The sequence below is a fragment of the Eumetopias jubatus genome, unplaced genomic scaffold (assembly GCF_037043125.1).
Source record: "Eumetopias jubatus isolate StellerSeaLion01/CBP00866 unplaced genomic scaffold, mEumJub1_p1.0 scaffold_10, whole genome shotgun sequence".
Taxonomy (NCBI): domain Eukaryota; kingdom Metazoa; phylum Chordata; class Mammalia; order Carnivora; family Otariidae; genus Eumetopias; species Eumetopias jubatus.
This window is the reverse complement of record NW_028274816.1, coordinates 82,895,390-82,916,357: the sequence shown is the minus strand read 5'-3', so window position 1 is coordinate 82,916,357 and position 20,968 is coordinate 82,895,390. Positions and strand designations below refer to the sequence as shown.

Genomic DNA, 20,968 nt, shown 5'->3' with positions numbered 1-20,968 from the left:
CCTGGTCCCCAGCTGCCCTGCCCGTCTGCCAGCCTGCCTGCTGCTGGCACACTCGGCGATCGGGGGCCCCACGGGGTGGTCCGGGTGCCAGAGGACCGGCGCTGGTATCCAAGGGGAGAGGCGTCAGGCCCTGCCACTCTGGGAAGCCAGTTGAGGCACGTCCCCTCTGGGCCGGAGTGCTGTTAGCCTTCCCTCGCTGCTGCCCGCCGGGCACCCTCGCCTGCCAGCGTCCTTACCGCAGGCCCAACCTCCAGTGCGGGGTCGCAGTGTGTCCCTGTCCCAGCCGCTTGTCTCACTGAGGGCTGCAAGTCCCAGCTCACAGGGGCCATGACCCTCGCCCACAGCCCCCAGGCTCCCTACACTGACATTTGCTGAGAAGTGTGATTTTAAGAGGCCTTTCTTGCCATTCATGCTAGTTCTCAAAGAGCTAGTGGTCGTGGTTTGGACGACTGTGGGTCTCAGTACTCCCCCCCCCCCCCCCCCAGCGTCTTCCGTTTGTGAGAAGTGAGCTCTTGTCTGGGGCCCAGACCTCTGGGCGGGCTGAGGGGGGACAGTGAGCGAGGCAGTCTGCTGGCCCCCTTCCCCTCCTGCTCTGACGGTGCTCCTGAGACCCCCTTACAAGGCCAGGCGGCCGGGGGGAGGCTGAGTTGGACGGCCCCACTTGATGGTAACGGCCCCTGTTTGGGACACATCTCAGTAGGAAGCAGGATCGCCCCAGGACAGGCGGGGCTGTAGAGCGACACCAGGCTGCTTGGGGGCTCTTCTCCACGGCCTGGTGGGGTGAGCAGGTGCCAGCATGTTCCCCAGGCGCCTCCGAGGGGACTCCTGCGCGTGGGAAGGAGCACACCAGGCTCCACCCTCCTGCCCTGCCCTCGCCGCTTCCCCAGCTTCCATCCCTCCCAGTCCTGGGCTGGCGCTCATCAGAGCTGGGGTGCACGGGGAGCCCCAGCCGCCCTCCGTGGGATCCCAGGCTCCCGGTGCTGTGCCTCTGACCTCAGACCCTGCACCCCAGCATCATGAAAGTGGCTGTCAGCTCCCTTCTGCCCAAGGCGGCCCAGTTCTCCCTGCTTTGCACCTGAGACATAGTCTGTCCCTTGGGAAAGCGTGACACAACACCTGATGGAGCTCTGAGGGTATGACCTTGCATTCGGAGCCTGCTTTCTCCCCGGGGCTATAAGCACCCCAGGTTGGCTGGGTTAAGTAGGAGAATACGTGTAGTCTTTCACTTAGTGGTGGACATAGTTCCCCCTAAACAAACGGGTGGGAGCGGCAGCCAGCGCCCCAGCACCTGTCCTGAGGTTTGAGGGGCACGGGATCCCTGGGCACAAGCAGACCTGGGTGGGGCTCCTCGAGGGGCAGGGAAGGAAAGGGGTCCCCGTCTCCCCCCAGGCCCGCACAACCCAAGTCCTGAGAGGGCAGGGCAGACAGGACCAGGCCTCCCAGGTCCAGACCGCAGACAGGAGAGCTTCCCTGGGATCCCTGGAGGCTTGGCACCAGGTTGCAGCAGCCACCCCTGGGGCCCCATCTCTCCAAGGGGTGCAAGCAGATGGCCCTGGCTCCCCCCTGGGGTGGGAGGGGTGCTCAGCTGAAAGCCACTGGCTCCTTGGTCACTGGAGGGGCCAGGTGGGGTCCCCATCCCCCTCAGTGAAGAGCAGGTCAGAGCCTGGAGAGAAGTTTGCAGACAACTTACCTGAGAAGCGTTTGTCTTGAAATTAAAGTCACGTCACAGAAGCTGCCATTTTAAGCATTTCTTAAAAGTGTACAATTCAGTGGTTTTTAGTATATTCAGAATCTTGTGCCACCAGTACCACTGTCTAGTTGCCGAGCTGCTTCATCACCCCAGAGGGAACCCCCCCTCCCCGTGAGCAGTCACTCCCCCTGCCCTGGCAACTGTGGGCGCTGGAGTCCATGCAGAGTCTCGCGGTGTGTGGCCTTTGTGTCCGGCTGCCCTCACATCTCTAGCCCGAAGTTTTGAGCCCAGGATTTTCATGGATCCTCCGTGTGCAGCACCGAGCGGTGCCGCTGTGTACTGCCCGGTGTGACTCTGTTGTGCGGCTAGAGCCCGTGTCGCAGGCACCCACCCGTGCCTGAGTGTGTGGCCTGTTCCTCTCTGTGGCTATTACGAGTAGCGTGGCCATGCACATGGGCGGACGGGTGTTTGTATGCACTCGGGTGTCCATCCTCCCAAGTGTGTCCGGAGGAGGGCAGTGTCTGGGTCCTATGGTGGCTGTGTGTTTGCCTTCTGGGGGAGAGCCACACTGCTTTCCTGCTGTTTTCCACATGCTCTCCAGCAAGGCACGGGGCTCCCGGGTTTCCCCTCTGCCACTCCTGATTCTGGCCGTCCTGGGGGTGTGATGTGCATTTCCCTAATGACAGAGGACGGTGAGCATCTTTTGTGTGATCATTGGCCATTTGTCCATCCTTCTGGGCGAAATGTCTGCAGAAATCCTTTGCCCTTTTTGAAATGGGGCTGTTGTGTTGTTGGGGAGCCGTGAGAGTTCTCTCTGTGCTCTGCTTACCAGACCCCTCTCGGTTACGTAACTCACACGTGGGCTCCCTCGACTCCGTGGGCTGTCTTTTCACTCCCTGGATAGTGTTCTTTGTGCATGAAAGCTGTTGAGTTTGATGAAATCCAATGTATCTGTTGCTCATCTGTTGCTTGTGCATTTGGTGTCATATATTGCAGAAGTCATTGCCTAATCCAGGGTCATGGAGATTTCCTCTAAGAGAATTATGGTTTCAGCTCTTACATTTAGATCTCTGACCTGCTTCCAGCTACTGTTTACGTATGGCTCTTCTGGGTCCCTGGCAATTCTGTATGAGTTTTAGGACCATCTTGTCCATTTCCGCAAAAAGGCAGTTGGACTTTGGCAGGGCACTGCACTGACCGACTCAGGGAGCACGGCCCCCTAGTGGTGCTCAGTCTTGCCGGCACTGTGCTCAGGGGCCTTTTCCTTTACTTCTCCGTGAACTTCTGTCCACATCATCATGTGGTTTTCAGTGTACAGGTCTTTTTTTTTTTTTTTTTTTTTGAGAGGGGGATGGGGAGGGGCAGAGGGAGAGAGAATCTCAAGCAGGCTCCACACCCAGCACAGAACCCAATGTGGGGCTCAATCTCACGACCCTGAGATCATGACCTGAGCCCAAATCAAGAGTTGGACGCTTAACCGACTGAGCCACCCAGACGCCCCTTCAGTGTACACATCTTACTCTTCCGTTGGCTAAATTTATTCCTAAGTATTCATTCTTTTTGATGCTATTATAAATGGAATTGTTTTATTAACTTCATTTTTGGATTGTTCATGGCTGGCATACAGAAATACCACTGGGTCTTGTGTCTTATGCTCGGTGACTGTGCTGTAATTTGCTGGCCCGGAGTGTGTGTGCGCTTGCGCATGTGCACACACATTCTTCAGGGTGCTCTCCGTGTAAGGTCATGTCGTGTGCGGATAGAGATAGCTTTACTTTTCCTTCTTCCTTTCCAATCTGAATGCCTTTTCTGTCCTTTCCTTGCCTGATTGTCCATCTAGGACTTCCAGTAGGACGTTGAATACCAGTGGTGAGCGCAGACATCCTTGTCTTGCTCCCGATTTGAGGAAGAGCGCTCTCAGTCCCCAGTGAGGACGGTGTGGGCTGTGGGCTCTTCACGGATGCCCTTTTTGGGTTGAAGGAGCTCCCTTTTGTTCCCAGTCTCTCTGTCTTGATCACGAACGGGGCTTGGGTGTGTCCAGCTCCCTCTGCACCTATCGCAATGACCGTTTTCCTTCACTCTGTAATGTGCTGTGTCATGTGGGTTGATTTTTGTATTTTGGGCCACTCTGCATTTCTGGGGTGTATTGCACTTGCTCATGGATGTATAATCCTTCTACTATGCTGCTGAATTTGATATGCTAGTATTTTGTTGAGGACTTTTAGATCGATATTCCTAAAGGTTATTGGTCTGTAGTTTTCTTGTGATATCTTTGGCTCTGATACAAGGGTAATGCTGGCTTCCAGGAAGAGAACCCATAGCAGTGTGGGGGTGCCATGGACCCCTCAACCCTTCCAACGGCCAACCAAGGCATGGAGCGCAGATCAGAGTTGCGGGGAAGAGACAGAGGGTTTCGGCAATTTGTTGAGAGCCCGCCCACCCTGGGGTTGCGGGCATAGATACAGCCAGGGCTTCTCAGAGGGGACTGGGCTTAGGGGAATGGGGTGCAGGGGTCAGACATGGGCCAGGCTGGGAGTTCAGGGAGAGGGGTGGTGGCAGAGAGGTGTCCATGGAGGCAGGTGGAGGGGCTGAGGTGGGGACCTGCCAGCCAGGGTCATTTGCAGGAGACCCAGAAAGCATTGAGCGTGGGTGTGAGGAGGGGGCTTCAGGGGGGCATGTCTTGCCCCCTCCACCCCCACCCCAGCGTGGAAGGGTGTGTGGGGACCCTGAGTGGGTGGTGTCTCAGCTCCCTCCCACAGAACCTTAAAAATAGGGCTGAAATGATGTCCATCTTCACAGACCACAGCCTGCCCCAGAGCCAAGAATAAGTCTTGAGCCACTCAATAATTCAAGTTGGATCCAAATAGATTTTTCTGTTAACCCAGCAGCCTCTGCACCCCTTCCCTAGGTCCCCACCCTGCCCAAGGGCTGGGAGTAAGAGGCTCCCATGAGGTGGGTTGGCCTGGCCATTGCAGGTCACAGTTGGGCCCCTTGGGTTTCCCCACCTTGGGGACCCCTGCCTGTGCACCCTCCCCTCTCTTGGCCCATTCAGGAATGGGAGACACCCAGGGCTGGGAGTGGCCCTTCATGATCGGGCCAAAGCCAGGCTTCAGGGGGGATGCCTGGCCATGGTCCTAACTGTCCTAAGGACCCCCTGCTCCCGCACCCCTACTCTCTAGCCACAGGCATTGGCCCATTTGAGTCCGGTTTTTAGCCAGGCTCCTCAGCACCTTTGACCATCCCTCACTCTTCTCCCAGGCTCCTGGGGTCCCAACTCTGCAGGGCCCAAAGGTCCTGGTGTACACCACTCCTGAGAGTCTGTTTTCCTGCCTCTTCCCGATGGGGCCTGAAGGGGCTGGACCTCGGCCTTCAGGGCCTGGTGGGAACAGCTGGGGGCAAGGAGCCAGAGTCCTGAGTTCCAGCCCAAGGCCTCTGCACTCGCTGGGGGCGGGGAAGTTCCTCACGGCCCTGGCCCACCCCTTCCAGGTTTGTCCCAGCCTCAGCAGTCCCTGCTGCAGTGCCCTGGCCGGGCCCTGCATGGAGTTTTACCAAATTATTAATTAGAGGCACAGGCATGCGGCAGCACTGACATCCAAATGAACGGCACACTGGGTAATTAGGCAAAGGTGTCATGGAAATGATGGAGCACAGCCCACTATCCCCAGTTCACCTCCCCAGGAAGCAGGAGCTACTTCTGGCAGCTTCTTACCACCATAGGCGGCACTGGGGGCAGGGACAGCTGTTGCTTGGGAACAGGGCTGCCCACCCCCGTCTGATTCTTCCCCATCCAACAGACAGAAGAATGGGGAAGGGGACAGTGAAGATGGGCTCACTGTCCGGGATAGGCAAGCAGACCTAGAGCAACACAGGGAGGGAACGTAGGGGAAGCCAGTGGAGGGCCACCCCAGGGCAGCGGAGGGAGACCTAGGCCAGACTCCAGGATGTGGGGGAGGGTCTGCCCCTGAGGACAAGGCAGCTTCCTAACCCTTCCCTGGGGTTCCTGGGCATTTGTTCACACACACACACTTTCCTTCCACCCATCTTCTCAGTTTGGCTGAATCCTAATTCAGTGTGTGCATTATTTCTTTGCTCATACTACTCAGCTGAGTAACGTATTATAATTCCATCTCCTTTCTTGTACAACCTCTTGTTTTTCCTGGACTTAATAACTGCCTTGTGTTTTGGGTTTTGTTTATTTTCTGTGTACCTCTTATTTTTTCATCCCCAAACCCTGCAACAGGAATAAGTCTCTTTTTTGGTACGTGAAAAACAGACCATCTCTGAATTTGTTTTCTCTTGGAGCCTGTGGTAGCCAGCCTCCAAGATGGCTCCCAGCGATCTGCACCTCCTGGGGTCTGTGTGATCATCTGGCCATGTTGATCACTGGGACTTTTGTCTTGATGGGTCTCTCTCTCCCATCATTCACTTGGAGGGAAGGCAGCTGTCAGGTCCCAAGCTGCTCTGTGTAGCACACATGGCTAGGAAGCGAGCCCACCTGCTGCTCACCGTGTGAGAGAGTCATATTCTAGATGCGCCCTCCAGCCCTGGTCAAGCTTTCCGTGTCCACAGTCCGGCTGTCATCCTGAGTGCAGCCTCATGAGAGACTTTGAACCAGAACCAGCTAACCAGTCTACTCCCAGGTTCCAACCCCTCAGAAACTGTGTAAGACACTAGATCTTTGTTCTGGGATAATTTATTACACAGCAAAAGACAGCTAACTCCGAGCCATTCCTCCCTTGCCCACCCTCCTCAGTTGCCTTGTACACCTGCTACATCCATCACCAAGGACCTCTCTCCACCTTCCTCTCTCCTGTGTTGAATCTCCCCTTCATGGTTTCCGTGCAGTTTTTTACCTGGGTCTGCTCCCTGCTGGGAATGGTGTGCAGCATCCCGTGGCTTCTCGAGAACAAGTACACGAGAGCAACAACCCACCCTTGCCCTCACCCGGAAACCTGTGCCCCTTCTGGTCTTCCATCAGGGAGACCTGGGAAAGTGGCTGAGTTTTTGTTTCTAAGGGGCAAGGATACCATGGTGACCTTCGGGTGTCTGTCGCCTGCACCGTCTCATTTCATGGTCTGCGAACCTCTGGGACCGGGGAGGGTCCGCCATTCCCTCTGGGCCTGCTGCGCTGTGGGCCACGAGGCCACCACTGTCCGTGGTGCTGAAGCTGATGCTGGTTTGCCGGCTGGGATGCTGAGGGAGACTTTGCCCTACTTCTATTCCTCTCTCACCCTGCTCCCCTCCTCCTGAGGGCAGATGCTGTGCTGTCCTGAAAAATCCCCTTCCCTGCCAGCCCTGGTCCTCTGTCCAGGCCTCCCCTTCCTGCACCAGGCTGTCTTCCTGCCCAGGTGCTCCTCTGTGCTCTTGTGATCAGACACCACACAGGTTCTACAGATGGGCTCAAATCCTGGGGCAACAGCCTCTAGGTACTTGAGCTGAGAACCCTCCAGGTTACATGTGGCAGAAACCACCGTAAACCACCGTAAACAAAAACGGGCTTGTTGGTTCACTCCAGGGGCAGAGCTGGCTGTGTGCGGCCTGCTTTCTCCCTCTGTGTGGGTGCTGTTCCCAGGGGGCCTCTCTCCTCTGGGGGCCAGGTGGCTGGCAGCAGCCTCAGGCTTCCCTTCTCCCCTGTTATGCTCCCAGGCAAAGGCACCCTTCTGTCCCAAAGGCTCCGGCAAAAGGGCCAGGGCCGTGCCCCTCGGTTCTGGCTGACCTGGCCCGACCATGCTCACTGTGGCGAGGTTGGAGTTGGAGGACCATGCATGGAGCCGGGGAGTGGAGCAGCCCCAGTGCACCCATGGACAGGGTTCCTCAGTGGACAGAACCCTGGCACCAGAAGACACACCCAGTTGGGGAAACGGGAGGGGACCATCTCGGGAAGGTGCACTGGCTTCGCGATCTCTTAGGACACTCTGTTCCCAAGGCCTCTGCCCAGTGGTGCCCCATCTTGTCTCTGGGTAATATTCTTGCAATGCCAGCAGGAAACAGCGTGATTAAGGCTCCATTATTAACTTGCCTGTCTTGTTTCTGGGGCACAGACGCTGATGGCTTAGGGGACCTAGTTGGCATATAACAAGGTCTCCATGACAAATCACTTGGGTATCAATTAACTATCTAGGGAAATGTCAAGCAGGATCTGTCGTCTTGGTAGCTGGGGATAGCCAATTAATCTGGAGCGGTTAATCCGATCCCCAGCAGTCACCTGCCTCAGCCTCCAGCAGGGCCCAGAATGAAGGAAGGGTCCTGGGGTTCCCAGGGTGGACGGGGCCTGGCCTCCATCTCCCCAGGATGCGCACCTCTGCAGTCATGCCAGGGGCCCTAGTGCTCTGCTCTTGCCTTGCAGCCTGCCTCTGTCCATCATTCATTCCTTCATGACCGCCTGCAGGGTCTGCAGGGTCAGGCCTGACCTGGTCACTGCTGGTCAGCGGTGGGACAGAGCTGCGTGGGACAAACGTGCATTCAGGGGACCATGATCTGTGTGGTCTCTGTAGGACCCAAGATGCATAAGGGCATCCAACAGGGCAGGGCAGAGAGTAGGGTTAACTCTGCAGGGGTCAGGGTGAGGGGCTGGTGGGGGCAGTGGGCAGAGGGCTCCCAGGCGCAGCCCAGGCACGGAACCTTTGGCAGTGATTCAGCAGACCTAGCCATTCCGAGTGCGGCTCTGCCATTCCGAGCTCCAAGGCTCGGAGACAGATTCTTAAAAGCTTTTCGGCCTCAGTTCGCTCACCCATAAATGGGGCTGATGATCCCTGGTTCCCAGGACTGCTGTGAGAGTACACAGTGCCCCCAGCAGACGTGCCGACTCAGTACTTGGCCCACAGGGGCGCTGGCTGAGCTTGGCTTCCCTTCTCTGCCCTGCAGGCTACTCACAGGTCAGGGGGCTTGGATGGAGCCCAAGCCCAGCAGAGGTCCAGGAATGGGGAACATGAGGAATGCGGCCTGGGAGGAGGACAGCATCCTGGAGCAGGTGGTGTGGGCTGGCCAGCAGGCACAGGGTTCGGGGACTCTGGCCACCCGATGTCACCATGCCTTTTGCTTTGTTTTCAGGAACGACCCTTGGCCGCCTGGGGCTGTGTCCCTCCTGGTCAGGACCAGTGCCGCGGCCCATGCTTTCCCCCCACCTGGCCTGCCCCTCTGGTGGAGCTGCCCCCCAACCCGTGATAGCCCCCCCACGTCTACTCATTGGTGATTGGCAGCTGCCCCTTCCCAGCCCTCCCAGCCACGGAGCCTCATGCTTATTCATGACACTGACATATGGCACCTCCGTGGGGGGGATCGGGGGAAGCTGCCAATTGTGAGTGCAGCTTGTCCCCATTCTAGCCCCGCTGAAGCAAAACAAATGCAAGATGTGAGGGGAGCAGAGGCGGCCCGGGGGCGTGGGCGTGTGTGCGTGTGCGTGTGTGTGTGTGTGTGTGTGTGTCTGCACGCTCGCCCCACACTGCGGGGGTGCTGGGGGAGGGGAGGAAAACAGAGTAAACGGTGGGGGGTACAGGGGGTGAGTTTGGGTTTTCATGGCTTCTGGGGTCTTAGCTGATGGGGTCCTCAGAGGTCAAATTGTCCATCCCTCTGCCCCAGGCCAGCTCACACCAGCACTAAGACCCTTCCAGCTCTCTCTCCTCACCCCTAGCACGGACGCTGCGCTGGGGGCCATGAGCAAGACCGACTAGCAGCCTGCAGTCCCGTGCGCAGATTACGGAAATGTTCTGATTCCTTCTAGAACCAGGAAACTCTACCTAATGTCAGACCAAAGTCCCCAGAGCTCCAGGCTTAGCCAATTTCTTCTTCAGTCTCTCTTGGGGATGGAAGAAGGTGTGCACCGCCCCATATCAGCGGGTGGGGGCACAGCAGCCCTCCAGTGTTCCCCTCCATGCGGGGCTGGCACCCCAGGGCTTGGCTGGGCACCCACGGGCTACAAAGCTCTGCTCCTGGGGCTGGGGAGGGCAGGGCAGGAGCCAAAGGCTGAGCTCTGGGGGTCCTCAGCCGGCCCCTCCTCCCAGACCCAGGGCTGAGGCTGCTGCCATGGAAACCAGGCTGTTTGCCAACTGGCCACGTGCATCCTGGAAATGGTTGATGGGTCCAGGGACTATGGCCATCACTTCCCAGGAGGCCCAGCTCCAGGGACCCCTGACCCTGCTCGGCCACCTGTCCCCACTGGTAGTAAGGGAAGTCCCTAGAGATGGAGCTGAGGGAGGCTGGACTTGGCCCTGCGACCCAGCAGGCCCGGGCCTGAGGCCAGCAGAGAGCGAAGATCCTGCTCCACAAGCCCCAGCCCAGGGCCCAGGCCTCATGTGGGGTCTGCCCAGGGGGCCCACCAGCCTCCTTCTTGGGGAGGGGAGTGGCTGGGCGCTTGGGAGCAGCACCCCATACGTGGGGCCTTCCCCAGGGAGTCCGAGAGCTGCAAGTGTGCAGCCTGCTAACAGCGGCTCACTCGCCAACTCCCTCCCAGGCGGCTGGAGCCCTGGTGCAGGGGGGTGGGGGGCTGCACGGGCAGCTCCCATTCCAGCCCACACCCCGTTCCCCAGCCCTGTGGGCCCTCTGGGTGGGACGGTCCCCTGCCTCTGCCAAGTGTGGTGTGAGTCCCTGGGCCTGGTTGGCAGTGCTCACGTCCGGGAGGTGCTGGGCTGCTCGCTTCAGGCACCGCTGTGCATGGAGGCATCTGCTGCTGACTGTCTCGGGGCAGATGGGCTGCCAGTGAGCTAAGTGTGTGCGGGGGAAGGGGTGCCATAGGAACCCCTTCCCGCCAGAGCGTGGGGGCGGGAGAGGCAGGCCGGTGGGGAGAGCGGGGAGTGCTTGGGAGGGAGAGGGGGCTGGGATCACAGGAGCTCTTGGCGTGGGGTGAGGCGCGTGGCAGGGCGCTGGAGGCACTGGGCAGGGCAGGGACACCTGTCACCACTGGCTGGGTGGCCCCAGGCAAGTCTGTCCCCTCCCAGGGCCTCGGTGATCATCTTCGGGGTGCCTTCCAGCTCCTAAACCCTGAGCTTCAGCAGGATAGGGGTGCCCTCAGCAGGCAGATGGCTGCCGTCTGCAGGGCCTTCCTGCTGGGGCGTGAGGGTGGCGGGGACGCCAGCGCCATCTGCCAGCCCCACGCAGGGCACATGGGCGACACCTCTGCTGTGTGCTCCGAGGCCGGGGCTCCCGCAGAGGTTGGGGTAGCACTGTGTGCTGGGCATTGTGCAGAGCAGAGCCCGATGCCGGCTTTGGCAGCCCCACCTGGCTGCAGCAGGAGTCGTGCAATGAGCCTCCTGCCAGGTCACGGCGGCCAGGCTGCCGGGCAGGATGCTGGCTACGGTCGGAGAACCGCCCTGGCCTGGCGGCCCCAGGCCCACTGGACCTCGACCCTCAGCGGCACCCTGAGGCACCCTGTGGGAAAGTTGGCAAGGACATAGCCCAAGGCCGTGGACAACCTTGAGAGTGCACTCGGGTGGCACTGGGAGGGCCTGGGGTCGGGGCGGGCCCACTGGGCAAGCGCCACAGTCCTGCTCTGGGAAGCTCAAAGCTCCTTGTTCCTAAGGACGGTGAACAGACGCCGGGGGCCTGGCTCTGTGCCTGTCATGTGCTCAGCCCCGGGCCCCTCATCTGGACACAGCAGGGGAGGCAGCCATCACCGCACTGGGCGGAGAGGGAGGCTGGGCTCAGCAGGACGAGGTGGCCGCGGAGGCCTGGGGCCCGCTAGGGGTTGAGCCCCGACGGACGGAGGCTGCGGCTCCGCTCCACCCCTGGGGATCCAGGCCCCAGAACCCCGCTAGAGGGCTGCCCGGTGCGCCACACCCCTCCACAGCTCCAGAAGCCCAGGGGAGGGTGCCAGGTGGGCCCCGTGCCCCTCTAGCCTCCCTCCCATCCCCGGGCGGCCCCCACCCACCCCTGCAGCCGCCTCCGCCCGCCCGCCCGGCCCTGCGTGACTCAGCTCAGCTGTTACTCAGCCTCTCCGCTTCTTGGTGGTTGCCTTTTTTTTTTTTTCTTTTCTTTTCCCCAAAGTGTGGCCTTGCTCCTGTGCTGTGGCAGGGTGACTGCCCGTGGTGGCCCTAGCTTGGCAGCCAAGGTGACCAAATGACCGGGCCTCATCCCTGGGCTCTGGTCCTGGGCAGATCCTGTCACCTCCTGACCCGGGCATGGTGCTGGGGGACAACTGTCCAAAGCCCCCCTCTGCAGCTATCTCATGACCCAACGACCTTGTGTCCCTGTGGTTGTAGACTGGGCCTCAAGCGGCCAGAAACGCTCCTAGGGAGGGTGATGGGTGGGGCGGGGGCAGAGCCCCACTTTTCAAGAAAGGGACGAAATGGAGAATTTGCCCGGCATCACATTACTCAGACAATGACGGGCTTTCCCTCAATGAAGAACGATGCCCTGACATTTGGGATTGTCGGTGGAATTTGCCGTTTTGTTAGGTAGTGAGTTCCCTGTTCTGAGGAGGATTCAAGCCCTGATGTGGATTGAGCCTGGTGTGGTGGAGCGGGTGGGAAGGTGTTACAGGCTGGAGTGGGGCATTTGGGCTTCAAGTCTCAAAGTTCAAGTGGGAACCTAGGTAAGTCATCATGCCTCTCGGGGCTGTCTCCTCCTTTGTAAGGTGGGGCTAGTATCTCCTTGGCAGGTGGTACTGAGGATCTGACAAGACCATAGATGAAAGTGTATGCAGACGCTTTTATACGCCGGTTCGGACCGTGCATCTTGAGGGTTCTCCACCTCTGAGAGCATTGGCTGCCATGGATGGGAATGCGCCCCATCAGGAGAAATGGCTCCAACTCCAACAGGGAGCATCTGGGGAGGAGACGGGGGGGGCCTGCAGGGAGAGCTCCAGGCGATGGGGAGTCTGGTGAGGGCACCGGGGGACCCTTGAGAGAGCCTGGCCTGGGCAGGAAGGGCGAGGCATCTCCCACCTCCTGGGCCCTGACCCCGGGGTTCCTAAGTGTAGGGGGGGCCCAGGGGCCCTCAGGGGAATGGGGTGCTCATGCTGCCTGGAGCTGGGACACCCCTGGCCTTGATGGAAAAACCCATCTGGACAGACACAAGCTGCCTTGGGGTTTAAATAACTAAGTGGAGGTCAGCAGGTCCCACACCCATGGACGCCGGGCTGGGGACAGCTGGTTTCTCCTGCCCAAATGGTCCTTCTCACCCGCCACCCCTGCCTTCCCTCATTCTCCCCTCCCTCCCAGCCCCTGCCTGCTCTGTGCCCATATCTCACGCCTCTTGGGGGGGGATTAAATGGTGGTCCCCAAAAGATGTGCCCACCTGGAGCCTCAAAATGTGACTCACTTAGAGTAAGACTCCTTGCAGATGTCCCCAAGTTAAGGATCTTCAGATGAGCTCATCCTGGATGAGGGTGGGCCCTAAAGCCAATGTCAGGTGTCAGAAGAGACAGGCAGAGGGAGGCTGAGGCGGAGGCTCAGAAACAGCCTCGAGAAGTTGGACGCAGAGGCTGGGTGGTGTGCCCATCGGCCAATAAGCCCACGGGCGCTGGCAACCTCCAGAAGCTGGGAGAGAGGCCTGGATCAGGTCCAACCTCGGGGCTCAGCAGCCGCTGGGAAGCTCGGGGTTGTGGGGCAGCCCCTGCCTCGAGGGGCTTCTCTGCCTTACACAGTCCCGTCTTTGAAGGCAGAAGCCAGCGCCTGTACCCGTGCAGCTCCAGCGTAGGCCGGTGGCCGGGACTCCTGCCGCCACACTCACCCGAGCAGACAGACGCAGAAGGGGGCGGCCCAAGGCAAGGGCCCCAGTCGCTTCCCTGAATGGTGGCCTGGGGGGCAGCCATGCTGTGTCACGTGCGGGCCGTGGGTTGGTGGGTTGCTCCGGAGTGTGTGGCACTGAGCAACTCCACGGCTCTCCAGAAGATTCTCAGAGCCTCTGATGTCCTGCAATAACTCCTCCTCTCTGGGGAGGCCAGCCAGTGGGCTCTGTTGGTCCCAAGCGGTGTGTGGGGTGAGGAGGCCTCACCGGGACCCCTCTCCGCTCTGACCCAGGGCAGAGGCCATGAGCCAGCAAGGAGCTCCTCGAGGCCCCGCCAATCCCTGCTGGATGAGCTGGCCTCTGGGGCCTTGTGGGAACAGAGCAGACCAGGAGGCCCGTGAAGGGTCAGCAGGAGAAAGCACACCGGTCAGGACAGGACGCCCACTTTCCCCGGTGAGGAGGCCTCGGCTCCTCCCTGGGCCGCAGGCACCCTGCTCGGCTCCCTCCACCCCTGCTACCGTCCCTCTTGGCTCTCAGGGGGGCCCGTGTCCTCCCTCCCTCTGTCCTCCTTCTCTCCCCTACACCCTTCTTAGAAATGAAGTCATCTAGAAAAATAATCAAAAAATAGAAAGGGAAAAAAAAAAGCTAAGAAAATGGGATTTTTTTTCCCTTTCAAACATTTGGTAAGACACCTCCCACACGGATGAGTGTCCACGGGGCCTGTTTTTGTCCGAGGGAGACTTGGGCCTGCACCTCTTTGGGTTGCAGGAGCCTGGTGGGCCTCCCCACTCCCACGTAGGGGTCTGCACCTGGCCTGCCCCGCACCCTGGCAAAAGTCATCTCCCAGAGCCTGAGACCCCAGGCGGCACCCTCCGCAGGAGACCCCGAGCCTCCAAGGCCGGGCGGGCGGCGCAGCAGAAGAGGCGCAGTGGGTTCAAGTTCGGGGGTATCAGCTCCTAGTGAGGTCTCTGCCTCCGGTCTCTCCCCTCTTCCCGCCGGCCCACGCCCTCCAGCAGACTTCTCGTTTGTTTATTTATAATTTATACTCAGCCTGCTTCCAAGAAAGCTCCGAGGCACTTGCTGAAAAGCTGCATCCCCAAGCTGGGCTGTGCTCCCGGCAGCCTTAGGCTCCAAGCCCACGAGCACTTCCCCGGGGCTCACAAGTTCCCACGGCTCAGCCAGGCTCGGGCAACCTTTCCCGCCACCCTCGATGTGCACCCTGGCTTCCAGAGAGACCCTCCCTTGAGGGCAGGTGGCTCAGGATGATCCAGCCCTCGGCAACCCTCCCGTGCCTTCTCCCACACTGGGGACCACACCCTTCCTCCATGATGCCTCCTCGAGCCCCAGTGGGAGGGGACCGCACCTCTCTCCTGCCCCTTGGCTGTCTGTCCTGTGCCACAGTTGCCCAGCCCAAGCTGCTCTGCCTGCCCCCAGCCAGACCCTGCCCAGCCCTCGAAGGCCTGTGACCATGGACGAGGCCGGTGCAGGGGCGTTGGCTCCCCTCTGCGTCAGGAGTGGTGTTCGGGCCCGGCCTCTGGCACAGGTTTCAGGGTCCACATGGAAGGAGGGAGGAAGCTCTGGCAGGGCAGAGGCTGTGGGGGTCACCCTGATGACTTCGTCTGAACCCCAAGGTAGAGGCCGTGGGTGAAGATGTGCCACTCCCAGCGACCAGCCTGGGCAGGACGGAGTGGCTGCCGCTGTTCTTGCTGCCTTCATCCCGAACTTCCCCGGCCCGGCTGGGGCCTCAAAACTTCTTGCTTCTGGCAGGAGGCTCATCTCTGATCCTGGGCATCCCCTATCCTCAGCCTCGTTTCGGGCTTGTTTTCCACCCTCGGAGAAATAAGTGAGCGTGGGTGCTGCTCCGTCTCCAACTCGGATCTGAGCCTGTGGGAGCCAGAGAACCGGCTGAAGCAGGAGAACTTGAACGCGGCACTTCCCTTCCCCAATCCCCAGTCCCTCCTTCGGGAGATGGAGCAGATGATGCCCACGGCAGCCCTGTGCTGAGGACCTGGGAAAGCCCGCAGAGCAGCTCCATGCCCCGCACACAGCCTCAGGTTTCCCACCTGCAAAATGAAACAGTCTCTCCAGCTTCTCCCTCTGCCACAGTCTGTAGATCCAACTTCCAAAGAGCAAGCTGGTGGCCCCTGCCAGCCAGGAGGGCACATTGTGGGCAAGGGGCAGGGGCTGCCCTCCGTCCCCTACCATCCCGAAGCTCCAGATCCCACTGGCCTGGCCCCACCGGTGATGACCGATACCCCTCCCACCTGGCAGGGGGAGCCCTGGCACGGCAGGGCCCTCGGGGCGTCGCCCTCAGGAAGCCTCAGTGGCCAGGGCAGTGCCAGGCAGGCCTTGCGGGGGAAGTTCTGCCACTTGGCAGGCGCACAGGGAAGCGTGGCCTTTCCCTGGTTCCGGCTCTCCTCGTCACTGAGTTCCATGGGGCCACAGATGCCCTGGCTGTGGGGGTTGAGGGACACCAGATGTCCGTTCCAGGCCACCATGCCCCATGCCAGAAGGACAGTGCAGCACGGCCCCTTGCGGACACAGCCCTGAAACCCTTGACTCTGGAGCTGAGAGGGAGTCTGGGGGGGGGGGGCGGGGAGGAGAGGAGCCAGGCAGCTCCATCTCCTGAAGGAAATGCCTTTGAGCCACAAAGACAGATGCTGCTGGGGTGGCCTGTGCCCTGCTCCCCACGAGGTTGGCAGCAGATGGCTGCCCGGGCTTGTCCAAGCCACAGGGCCTGCGAAGAGCTCCTCTCCCAGGGCCCAGGCCCAGAGGGAAGCCATTCGCGAGCCATTCCAGTCAGCCCTGGATGCGTGTCTGGGAAGAGCACGGGCTCCTCAGCCACCAAGCGCTGGACTGAGGACGCGGACCCTCCACGTACTAGTGTTGTGATCTCAGTCAAGGGGCTGCCCTCTCTGAGCCCGTCCCCTCGATCCTAAGACGACAACCCCGCGCGCGCGCGGACTGGCAGCTAGGACCACATGGAGCACAGAGTACGCGATGGACGATGGCCGTTCGTGGTGCACACTTCACAGCAGACGTGGCCTCTGGGGACCCCCGGGGGGACTTCTGAGGACCCCATTCTGGAAGCTGACCCTCTCTCCTCCCACCGCGCCTCGCACCCGCCTCGCACGCACCCGGCACGGCAGCCATCACTTTCCCGGCAGTCCGAGAGCCTTGAGGGCGGCACCAGGCCTTCTTCCAAATCAGCACATCTGGAGCCCAGAGGATCCTGAGCAGAGGGTGGCAGTGTGCGCAGGGTAGGATTCCCTGAGCGCCTCGGTCCTCCCACACGAATGAGCTTTTTCGGAGTGAGATATTGAAAGTAAGGCACTTGATACGTGGGCAGTCACTCGTTCCTGCTGGCTCCCCTGCCAGAGAATCACCCCAGGGTGGGGAGGAAGAGGACGAGGCGGAAAGAGCCTTCATTTACCTGCTCAGCATACAGCATTTACTGTGCACCTGCTGGGGCCTGAACGAGACACACCCTCCGCCTTCCTGCAGCTTTCAGACAGCAGATACCGTGTTGGACAGTGACGAGCCCTGTGCAGAAAACACAGGGCCGGGGGCATGGGGACATGAGGAAGGTGAGGTGTAATGTTAAACAGGTGGTCCCCTCGCTCGGGAGGTGATGCTGAGCAATGCCCCAAGGAGGTGGGAGCCGGGCAGGTGTCTGCCGGAGCGTTCTAGGCCGCGGGGGACCGGCAAGTGCAAAGGCCCTGGGGCAGGGAGGAGGGAGGTGGGCAGAAGCAGCAGGCCGGCGTGACTGGAGTGCAGGGGGCGGGGAGAGAGTGGTGCCGGGGAAGGCCTCCCCATTCCCTCCGAGGGGACCCGGCAATCGCAGGGAGGGCACACCGCAAGGTCACTGGCTTCGGTGTGGAGAGCCCACTGAGGCTTCAGGAGGGAGACCCCGCTCAGGGGCCAGGTGAGAGGGCGGCCCGGGGCAGGGGGACAGCACGGCGGGCGGGGGAAGCGCTCAGGTCCCCGGACACCGAAGGCACAGGGACACCCCCCCGCTGCCGGCCCGGAGGCGGGGGTCGGGGGCGGCGACCGAGAGCGCTCCCGCGCCGGAAGCCCCGCCCCGCCGGCTTCCGCCCGCTCCCGCCCGCCGGAAGGCCGAGCGCTCGCGAGAGCGTCTCCCGGGCCCCGCCCCCCCGCACTTCGCCAATCACCGCGCGCGTGAGCCCGTCGCTGTGGCAACCCCCTGAGTCTTGGTCGCGGCGCGGGTCCTGGCCCCCGGAGCCCGGCCTCCAGGCCTCGGTGCCCCCCGGGGTCCCCGCGCCGCGCCCGGTGACCAGCAGCGCCCTCGCTGGGAGGTCCGGGGACGGGTGGAGGCGGGAGGCCGCAGAGAGCCGTCCGCTCCGTTAACTTTTTTCCGAGAACTTCCCCCGCCCCCCCCCCCCCATCTCCGCCCCGTCCCGGCCGTGGAGGCCGAGCAGCCGCGGCCGCCCTGCCCGGGGTCGGACCGGGGGCGGGGGCGGGGGCGGGGCAGGGGGAGTACCCCGCCTCTCCTGGCCCTCTACGCCGGGCGCCCACGCCCCGCCCCGCCCCGCCCCGCCCCGGCCGGAGGCCCCTGCAGGGTCCCCCCGCCCCCTCCCGCCGCGAGCTCGGGGCTGCAGGGGCTGGACGGAGAGGAAGGAGGGACTGGACGCTGGACGGCCAGGGTCAGCGGGCGGGGGCCGGGCCCGCAGGGCAGAGCGCGCCCCGCAGAGCCCACCCCGGAGGGAGGACGCCTGAGGACCGACGGCCGTGTCAGCCCCCGCGGCGGACCTCCGCAGGGCCTGCCCCCTGCCCCGAGCGTCTAAGGAGGATGAACGGAGAACGGGAGTGTGCAGCCTGAGAGGGAGTCGTTGTTCCTTGAGTTCACCCAGAAATCTGACTCAAAGGAAAGTTACCGCACTGGGGAAGAGCACAGTTGGCTGGAGAATTTGGTTTAAAAATAAATAAATAAAATTTAAATTACATAACTAACACGTGTTCGGTATAAAAAATTTGGAAAACATACGAAAGTATAAAAACCCTTGATCCCGCCGCAAGACAGAACCGCTGTGAACACTTGGGAATGTTTTCTTCCAGGCTTGTTTTTCCTCCGTGCATTGCTCTTGCACGTACATGGTTTTCTGGTAAGATCTATGGACGTGCTCCAGCACCCCACGGACCGTTGTGTGTGACTAGGAACGGAGGCTCCTGATGGGATGGGAGCTTTCCCCTCCCCAGTGCTCGCACACACAGCAGCGCCCGGACTCAGGACAAATGTGCCCGGTTGTGGTTGGTGCCGGTGTGGCCTCTGGTTCCCAGAGCTCCACCTTTGTCCTGCAGAGGGGGTCCTGGGGGGTGCAGTGAGTCCTCCACGCTCCTTCCTATGGCCCCAAGTTCTTTTGACCTTCTCCTGTGGGCCAGGGGTGCAGGGGTGGGGGACAGGGTCAGGATGAGGCTTGAGGAACCGACAGTTCCTGGTGAGGGAGGCTCCACCCTACAGGCAAGGGCCGGGGGGGGCCTGGGAGAAACAGGGAAAGTGGCCAGATCAGACAGGGAGGCAGCCAGGGGCCAAGTCCCAACGCTCTACCTCTGCCCTCCTTAGGGACCACACTATAGGACCAATAACCAAAGGAGAACACCTGCCTCTCCCAGCCATATACACACACCACATGGTTTCACCCTAACAGGACAAGGGGACATGTTGTGGTCTGGCCACCGGAAGAAGCCCCTAGCTAGCCCACCCTCCTGGGCACAAGTTGGAAGCAACGTTTATGTGCATAGAGCAGGGGAGGGGTTCCCCTTCTGAGCCCAGATTGGGGTGGTCAGTAATCCACAAGCCTGGCCACTCGGCCTTCCTGGCTGAGCGTGAGCAGTCCTCTGATCCTGTTCTGCAGGGTCATGGGAATGACCTCGCCATTCATCTGGACACGTGTCAGGCTGCCGCCACCTTGGACACCTATGCAGAATGGGGTATGGACCACAGGTGTCCTGGACCCTTGGTGCCTGCAGGTTTGGGTTGGTTTGGTTTTGTTGACAAAGTCTGTCTTAAAGGGTGTCTTGAGTGTGATGGTCTCTCTGCCCAGAGGGCATTAAGGGGGCAGTAGGGCCAGGCACCTCGGTGCTCCTCCAGTGGGATGCTCTGTTTCCCGGGTGTGTGGAATGGTGCAAACAGCCCTGTCCCACTGCACACGGACGGTGGCTTATCTCAGAAGCCCCTTGGAGTCTCCTCTGGGACATAGAGGCCACCTGCATGTCCTGGCCCGCCCTCCCTCCCGGCCCTGCAGGGCAGAGAGGACCCCGCCCCCACCAAGCGGCCCCAGAGAACCCTGCTCCAGATGCCGTCACTTGCACTCCCGGACAGAGCGTCCTGACTCGTCTCCCAGAATGTGTCTTTCAAGAATCACTACCTACCTCTCCTTGCTTAAAACCATCTGGTGGCTTCCCGTACCATTCAAAGTAAAACCCACAGGGCTTTCCATGGTGGATGAGGCGTCGGTTACCTTCCATCCCCAGGCCCCCAGGAAGCCACCTGCGGTGGGATGAAGCCAGCGAGTCTGCACAGTGCAGGGAGCCGAGGGCCGTGTCCTCAGGAGGGTGTCGGCAAGGACTTAAGGACCCAGCCTGGCCGTTCCTGAGCCTGGACAGCGTGTGTGCTCTGTTTGCACTCTGATGTGACCGCAGGGCGCCCTCGCCTTGGTCTTGATGCATCTCTGTCACAGAGAGGCCCTGATGGATGTTAGTGTTCGGTGACATTGTTTAGGCCGGAAATTGTCGGGGTCCAGCCACCAGCACACCAGGGCCTGCTGCTTTTCCCCTCCCACGACCCGGTGTGACCTGACCTCCGGCTGCCCCGTGCACCGCAACCCCCCACCTGCTGCTTCTCTCTCCCTGCACGAGCTGCTCCTGCCACACCAGTCCCCTCCGTGGTTGCACAGGTTGCCCCTCAGGCCCTTCAACGTGGCCAGTCCCTCTGCCCGGTCCCGCTGCGCAGGGCGCACATGGCCCAGCCCAGGCTGCCTTCCCCACTGGGCCTCATGCTCTGTCCTTGGATCCTGGTTACCCGGCAAACCTCTTGCCGCCGCCCCTGCTCGTGTCTTGCACCTCTCCCCCGTGCCAGCACCAAATCCCACAGCCAGGAGGCCGAGTCCCACACTGGCGCACCACAGTGCTGGAGGGCAGGGATGGTTCGTGGGTGGAGCTCCTGTCCTCCCAAACCGCTGGGGCATTTACCGGTGCCTGGGAGCCCACTCTCAAACCCTCCTCTGCGGTAGCACTTGGAGACCAGAGCTGGAGCTGGGTGGGCAGGGGAAGGACACAGGTGCTGTGGCCAGTTTCTTCAGCCTCTACTTCCCACCGCCAGATGCCAATGGCCAGAGCGTGGTGACCCCTGAACCCTAAGGAGCAGAGAAGCTGGTGCTCAGAGCCTGCCCTTTGCTCTGCCTGAAGGGGGTCTGACTCCTTCGTGTGGTAGGACCCGGCCCCTGATTGGAGGCAGGGACCCCACGGCCAGCCAGGGTCCGCCATCGGTGTGTTCCCAGGCCTCCAGGCTTAGGGGCCTCTCTTTGCTTTGCTTTTAAAGAGTTATTAATTTATTTGAGAGAGAGAGAGAGCATGAGCGGGAGCAGAGGAAGAGGGAGA

General features: G+C 61.0%; 1 long non-coding RNA gene across 2 annotated transcripts; it reads right to left on the bottom strand.

Moving 5' to 3' along the window:
- Positions 1-14,375: 14,375 nt before the first annotated feature.
- On the bottom strand, positions 14,376-17,407 carry LOC114216214 (uncharacterized). 2 transcript variants are annotated; one of them, XR_015769290.1, is made up of 4 exons: positions 16,785-17,407; positions 16,489-16,652; positions 15,415-15,495; positions 14,376-15,235 (listed from the first exon to the last, which is right to left on the bottom strand). It is a non-coding gene; the product is annotated as an uncharacterized LOC114216214 (long non-coding RNA). The 2 variants fall into 2 exon arrangements; XR_003610735.2 differs by lacking the exon at positions 15,415-15,495.
- Positions 17,408-20,968: the final 3,561 nt, after the last annotated feature.